Source organism: Monopterus albus, unplaced genomic scaffold (genome assembly GCF_001952655.1).
Source record: "Monopterus albus unplaced genomic scaffold, M_albus_1.0 scaffold59.1, whole genome shotgun sequence".
Taxonomy (NCBI): Eukaryota; Metazoa; Chordata; class Actinopteri; order Synbranchiformes; family Synbranchidae; genus Monopterus; species Monopterus albus.
The window spans coordinates 2,271,165-2,279,534 of record NW_018127939.1 but is presented as its reverse complement, the minus strand read 5'-3'; positions in this window follow the sequence as shown (position 1 = coordinate 2,279,534).

Sequence of the window (8,370 nt, the reverse complement as noted above, 5' to 3'; positions counted from 1 at the left end):
ATGATGAGTTAGGATGAAGGAGGTGGGGCAAAACAGAGGGGGTTCAGAATTAACAGTACAAAAATGGATGTGCGGTATTCCTTCAATGATTTTCTTCCTCTTAATTTTCCTCTGCGCTCTTCTTTCTCCTTCTCTTAGTCACAAGGCTCAGATCATAAGTTCATAATGATGGGATGTGGTCGAGGATTCATTTACAGTAACACACGTTCCAGACCAGTGCATGAGTACAGATAGAAAGGCTTAAGAGACACACAAAGTAACAATGACTGGTGACGCCAAGGGACATCCTCTGTAATTCTCTTATTGCATCATAACATCATTTATCCTACAAACAGACATATGACCCTGACACTACCTGTGTCACTCAAAGTTCAATACTCAGGGATCACACTCAAAGGACAGGACCCACAATCATAATTACGCCCAATGTGGTTAGTGCATACACATAAACATGCATTATATTTAGACACGTGCCAGTACTTTGCGTTAATGAGCACGAGTGCACAATATAGACACAGATAGGAAGTGCCGTTCACACTTAAACACACATGGTCATGACATATGCATAAGCAGCACAGAGCTCTGAGGGCACTGCTGACTAATAGAAGTACTGGGTGCAGCCTGCAAACATAAGCATGTTATCAGTGATGAATTCCACCACACCTCCCCACCTTGACAGCGGTCCAACCAACAGCCTTCTTGGCTGCTATCTGCCCTCTACAGCCCTGCTCCTGGGCTGTTTGGGAATGAGTGGCAGGTGTGTGTAAATGCTGGTGCCGATATGTCACAGGCACCAATCTGCAATCCCCGGGGATTCTACTGGGAGTTCAGCCTGAGTATCACACTGCGGAGAAAACAATTTCTGCTGCCAATACTCCCGCGCAGATGAGAAATGTTTTAATATTTGCTGCTGCTTTATGGCCACGGCTGTGACAGTGATGGAGAAAATGTCAGCTTTTTCCACCCTTAAATGCCACTCTTTGTCTCAGTCTGTTTCTTTTCATTGATCTCTGCCTCTGCCTCGGGATCAATAGGGTCCACCAAACAGTCGCTTGTCTAAGAATGCATTGCTGTTTTCCCCTCTCAAACCTTTCAGCGATACAGGATTTTGCACTTTACTTTCTTTGCCTAATTAGTTATTCAATATGGGCCCAGCTTGTGTAAGGCGACGTGTACAAAGGGAGAAACAGCATTTATAAATCCACAGCTGATTTAGTTGTCAGTCACTGGAAAGAATGTTACCACCCATCCAGCACCTCAAGAGGGTAAACTAATGCAGACATTGTGTTGGGAAGATTTGTGTGCTCACTTTCCTTAGTTTGGCTTTGAGTTGTAGTTTTGTGTGCTTTGTCTAACTGCAGTAACATTTAGCCCAGTAATAGCAGCACAAAAAATAAAGCACAATATCTCCCTTCTTCCCTCCAGCAGGTCCAGAGCTCAGCAGAGGCTTGTCAATAGTAAGTGACCCAAACTTGCACCCTCACAGGGTGAAGGGTAATCCAGTCAGTACTGTCACTCAGCTGCAGTCCCTCTTCAGCTATCCCCTCTGGTGCGGCCTCAAAGAAGGCAGAACAAAAGAGATAGAGCAGTAACACTTTAAGGCTCAACCAGGATGATGGTTGTTCTCCATCGACCTTTAGGAATAGGCTCCTACTGGCACTCCTGGCAGTCTCAATCAGATATCTGTGATGTCAGCTAATAGACACAGGAAGTGATTTAAACATCGTTTTTTTTAGTTATATAGATATTTCATCAGGTGACTGAAAGGTTGAGATTAAAATGTGAGCCACAATAGGTCCACTTAGCTGAATCATTGATTCTGAGGTCATTCAGGGGACGTCAGGGAGAGTGATGATATAACACATCACTTCCCTTACATGTCGACAGGGCAGACAATTAAAGGTTTGTTCTTGCAAGAAATGTTTTCCATTCCTAAGGGTTTGGAGGAGGAGGAGGAGGAGGAGGAGGAGGAGGAGGAGGAGGCAGGGACATGAAACCAATCCCTCCTGAGATTTACTGGATAATATATTGTGTTTATAGACACATGTCGATACAAACACACAGAGATGCTCACAGCGTTCATATTGGGCTGTGACACACAAAAACACACGCAGAATTCATAACCTCATAAAATATAATGATAAAGTAAATCTAAAAAGAAACAAATGTACAGTACCTGGAAGCACCGAACTGTCTGCATGCTGTAGGCTGTTACAGGTAATGTTTAAAGCAAACACACTACTTAAAAAGGTTTACAGCTCACTTTAACAATTCATAAGTTTTCCCTATGGTCCACTACAGTTCAGTCGATATTTACAACATGAGCAGCCATCCTCCAAATCCTGTTTCAGACCTTTCGTTGTTATCCTGATTGTCGATGCATAAGCAAACTTGAATGAACAGAGGACTTTTGAACAATACATGATGAACTGATTTTGGCCACACACAGAGTCATAGAGAGGTTTTACACCCAGTTAACTTTAACTCTCTAAAGGACTAGTTCTGCATTTTGGGATACACATTTAATTGCCTTCTAGCCAATTCGATAGCACCTTCATATCTCTCTCTCCCTCTCTGATAGGCTAAAGCTACAGCCAGTAGACAGCTGGCTTCTTGCAAAGACTGGAAACAAAAGGAAACAGCTACCATCTAAAATCATAATGAACATGTTAAATCTCTATGTTAAAATGAGAAGTTGTAGTTTTAATGATCAAGATATAATGTGGAAATTTGTGAGCTGCTAGTGCCTGGACTTTGTTACATTTGGACAGCGCTGGCTGTTTCCCCCTTCTACCGGTCTTTATGGTAAGCTTAGCTAACCTAGTTGTCTCTAACCAGACAGGCATTATCAATCTTCTGACTCTTGGCAAGAAAATATATTTCCCAAAATATTGGTTCTCTCCAGTCGTACTATAGTCATTTTTACTCACTATATGATTTATTAGGTATTAGTTGTGTACTCTGCAGTGCATTGTACATGGATTAACTTCTTTGAGAGAGTGTCCTTTTGGAAATGGCTGCAATACAGTTAATGAAATTGCATTACACATTTAAATTCCTGTAAGTTTTCATTGTACTAGCAGTATGTGACTGTTTTACATAGAGGTAAAGGGTTAAGGTGCTGCAGGTGACACATTTAAAATATAAAAGCTTTGGGAGCATCGCTGGGATGTCTCAAGTCTCAGTCTCATTGATTATCTAAAGAGCTACACCAGTGAGGCTCAGTCTAATCTAATACAACGCCACCACAAACTACTGGTTTTGCTAATTACCACAGAGCTGTGGCAGAATCTATCTGAACTTCATAAAGCAAGCGTTAATTTTCACTGGATAACATTATCAGGTGTTTCTGTTATTTTGTCTACCCTGTAAATCATGAGGTCAAAACAGAGAAAAAAAAATCTGTCTTGTTTTTGATGAAAAACAGATTCACATGCAAGTGATTATAAAAGCTATTTAAAATATTTTTATGTTTGAGATATCACATTCAAATCCTAAAAGTCATTTATGCTCAATTTTCTAACAGGACTCAGTAACTAAAGAAAGTATAATTTTCTGTGATATACACATAAACACACACCCACAAAGAGAGAAACTCTGCATTAGGCAAGTCCATCAGACAACATGAGCAAGAGAAACTGATGGTGTGTGTACAGGAAGTCTTCAGAGCACTTCAGCTAAGGTGCTACAGTTTGTCAAAGCAGCCCAGTGCCAGGTGACAAGGGATCAGACAGAGATGGCCTAGTAACGTCTGAGCCGATGAACCACGGGCTGCAGCTTTGTCCCTCCATCACATATGAGCCCAAACAGCAGCCTGCTGCTGTCACTGACTGTTACCTGCCTCAACCGCATCCGTGCTTCATTTTCATGTGCCCCATGTAACTGTTGTTACTTTGTTTTAGCACACTTTGGTTTCTGATTTTAGATGTGTACCGAGCAGTGATAATGAAATCATCTGATGTTGTCTGGGGTCTATTTCTAGAAGAGTTCTGTCTTTTCTGGATTTGTCAGTGTAAACTGTGGAATTAAAGGATAATTTTGGCTTATTACAGCTTAGGTCTTATTTCTGCAGCTCAGATCACCATTTCTGTGTTAGAAATGCCAAAAGCTAAAATGTTAAAAGTGTGGCTGAAGAAATAAGCAGTGTTAAGTGTCTACACCAAATGCTTTTTGGTAGCAAACTGTCCGTCTAGTGTTTGTTTGTAGTTTTTTCACTTATTATGTTATAATGATTTGGCAAACTAGTAAATTCTCCTAGTTCGTCTTGATGTTTGGTCACATTGGTGTCTGTTTATGTCTGAAAATAAGTGGAATTAAGGACATCTGCACATGGATGGTTTTCTGTAAATTAAAAAATCGCTTTATTCTGTTTGCTTGACCAATCACACACCCATTAGACAAGGTCAGACTATGATCAAATACAGTCCTGATCTTGTGACTTGTGACAGTCTGTCATTCTCTTATTACCTGGCTGTGAACCATAATATTTTATTTTATTTTTACCTTTATAGCTGAGGTAAGCAGTAGCTAAATATAGTTGAGTCTGACTGAGCAAACAAATAATCGTTTAGAGAGAAAACACTGGTTGAATCACGTTTGAATGCTGGTATTGTACAGCATGTTTTCCTTTGCCACACATCTTCGTAGTTTTCTGCCTAATCCTCTTTTCCACAGTCTAGTCTATAAAAGGTCTTTCAGTCTGTGGCCTAAGGGACATGAATAATTGTTCATACAGAGGCTGTTTCATAAACTGCTAACACTGATCACACTCTGACAGATGTAGGCCCACTACATGCAGTATAATCACACAGACGCACACAGATTTACCCATTCTCCTTCTTTTCCCAGTGACTCACTGCTCATATCAGCGTAATGACCTCAGACTGATCCAGCCCACGAGAGCTGGGGGTTGTTGCAACACTGGATTCTGAAAAAACTGTGAATGACGTGTGACAAGGGGTTCAGTGTGGTCATAAACTAGCATGTGTCTCACAGCGTAAAGGGATACTCACAGTCCAGAGACACTGACCATAATGCACTGATGTAAAAAGAAAACAAGACTGACTGATTCAATAAACTGCTGAAAGTTTGTTTAATTTTTCACGTCAAGTTCTGCATGGTCAGTTGAATTTCATTTATGTTTTTGTAGTGGATTATGAAATAAATGACATTTGACCTAAAGCAGAACAATAGCTGGTAATCTAACCTTTTGTCCCTTGCTAAGTGGCAGTATCCTGGTATAGATTCTGCTCCAGTGAAGCATGAATAGTAATTGTTTACCTGCATTTGGTACAATGTCAACAGACTAATCAATCACATGGATGATGTCCACTTATTTATAGATGGGGGAATAAATCAGGCGAGTGGATGAAAGTTGAAAAGACAAACACAAGGACACAAATAGGAGCCCCATAGATAATCCTTTACACATTTTTAATCAAGACACCAGTAACAGAAGATGAATGAAGCATCCATCTATCTGTAATTAAACTTGTGCATCATCATAATGTAGATATAATGTGATAAACTGCCCAATGGTGATTTACTAATAATACAGTGAGTGATTTGAGCTTCATCATCACTTGAAATTTGTATTGTAATGATGAAGGTAAATGACTTGAGCTATATTGTCATTATGGGTTTACATTGTAAAAATTTGTGCTGAATTATATGAACTACTGTATATCTTCACTTAGGTATAATTCAGTATTGTGGAGTGAATGATTTTTACTATCATACACAAACCTGAATTTTTGATGAAACCCAAGGAAATACAAATACAAACAGGACAGATAACCAGGACAACAAATATACTTTAACCTGGGCTAGCTTGAGGAAGAAGCCAGAGACAGAAGTTTCCTTTTCTGTGTCGCTATTGTATCAAACATTCACAGACAAACAACAGCAAAAAATGAATAATTCCCACCAAACCCGAACTAAATATATCCAGCCCAGAGGGGCGTTATGGGGGATGATGCCAAGTGTCTCTACACCACCAATGCTATACAGCTGCCACCTGGTTGGTTAACTGTCCTCAGTAACTGAAGCCCCTCTGGTAGCTCCTGGGTGGCTGGTGGAAAAGGGTCTGGAGCTCGTGGCTGGCTCCCATTATCCGAATCTCCACCCTCAGGTGGAGCCATGGTCTGGTATAGTGTGAATCTCTCCCCTTGAGGCACCACTCAGTTTCACTTATTCGGTCTCAACCATACATTGCATTTGACAGTCTCTTCAGTACAGTATAGGGTCCACTCCACTGGCTCACTGACTACAGAGACAAGTCCTTCTTCTGTCCAGGGTTGTACAACCCCACCAGCATGCCAGGGACAAAGTTCTGTCTTGGGCTGCAAGCATCCTGGACCTGCATCTGAACGTGCCCCCACCTGGTCCTGCTGGTGAGGGCACAAAAAAGATTTGGGTCAGCCCCCTCAAGGCTGCTGTCTGTCATGTGGCAGTGTCCAGGCCCTTGGCGCCCCAGCCACACCGGCACTTCTTCCTTCTGCAGCCATTGTCCCCAGTGGCCAAATTCCCCCATGGCCCCCCACTCCACCAGCAGGTAAAGGCCTATGATGCATGGATCTTGACTGTTGGTCAGCCCAGATCGGTGCTCCACGGTGTGACCAGCAACAGTCACTTCATCTTCATACTCCTCCCAGTCACTGTAGCGACACGGAGCTGGACAGCTCTCCGACCCCATGGTCCCTGCCCTCTCATCCCCAGCAGTGTCCCTGGGCATACCAGAGAGATGGTAGGCCGTGTGTCCACCAGGGTGTGTGGCACTTTATGCCATCAAGTTTGCAGTCCAGGTATAGTCTGTGTGTCCAGCCTGCATGGCCAACCTACAGTTATGACAGGTTGAGGGTAGATGAGTGGTCTGGGGGTGCTGGCTATCATGGCGCCAGTGCTGGGCAATAGTGTGCAGTGTGACCCAACTCCCCACAGCGGTAGCACTCCTCTCAGTTTCATTAAGCTGCCCTTCTGCTTCCTCATGGTAGTGGTGGCATGGCAGCTTTCTGGCAGGCTGCCTCCTCCCCTGCCAGTCCAGGCCCTCAACATCATAAGCCAAAACGGAGGTGCAGCGTTTAAACCCACTGCACAGGGCATCTTGCAGGTTGAATTTTCTGAAGCGTCTCTGAAATACACTCACCAGGGCTCTGTAGTCACTCCGCTCGTCAAGCCTCAGCAGCAGCAGCAGGCGTGACTGGGCATCCTCCTTCAGTGACAAAGCCAGCTGTAGGACTTTCACCTTCTCCAACCAGTGAGCAGCAGCAGCTAACAGTTCAAACAGGCCGAGGTAGGCTTCCCAGCTTCCTACCAGAGAACTTCGGCACACTGCAGACCGGCATGCCCCACATGGCCTTGTGGACAGGTGGTCACTGAGGTGAGGGATGGTCCTACTGCCCCAACGCAGACTGACCTGCTTGTGGTCCTGGAACAGCCAGCAGCTCAGTTGATGCTGGCTCTGGGATTATGTGAATGGTGATGACTCCTCAAGCTTGCCTGGCAGAGAACACTGGCTCCATCAGCAAACTCATTTTGGCAGGGTCCTGCTGAGAGTGGGGTGGCAAGCAATTCTGCGAGGTCTTCTGCTTCAGGTCGAGCTGTTGGTTCCCACGGCTCTTCCCCATCCCACTTCTAACACAAGTGTAACATAGGCTAGCTTGAATAAAGAGCTGAAGACAGAACTTGCCTTTTCTGTGCTCAAAGCAGCCGCTATTTTATTGAACACACATACGGCAACAACCAAACACTTAACAATTGCCCCCAACCCCAAACTAAAAACAACCCGCCAAGAGGGGCATTTTGGGGGATCCCGCCAGTTGCTTCTCCGTCCATGTATTGATTACCGTGGTCTCAATGCTATTACTGTCAAAAACAAATACCCATTACCTCTCCTCTCCTCTGCTTTTGAGTCTCTTCAGAGCGTGGCAGTCTTCACGAAGTTGGACCTCAGGAGTGCCTACCATCTCGTCCACATCCGTGAGGGGGATGAGTGGAAGACCGCCTTCAAGACCCCCCTTGGTCATTTTGAGTACCTGGTGATGCCTTTTGGCCTCACCAATGCTCCGACGGTTTTTCAAGGGTTGATCAACGACATCCTCTGTGATTATCTTGGCCGTTTTGTTTTTGTTTACCTTGATGACATTCTCATTTATTCCTCTTCCCTCACAGAGCACATGCAGCACGTCCGTCACGTCCTTCTTCAACTCCTGGAAAACCGCCTTTATGTAAAAGCTGAGAAGTGCGTTTTCCACTCCTCCTCCATGGCATTCCTGGGGTTCATCATCGAAAAAGGAAGACTCTGCGCCGACCCATCAAAAATCACAGCTGAAACCAATTGGCCTATTCACACCTGATTGAAGTACATGCTAT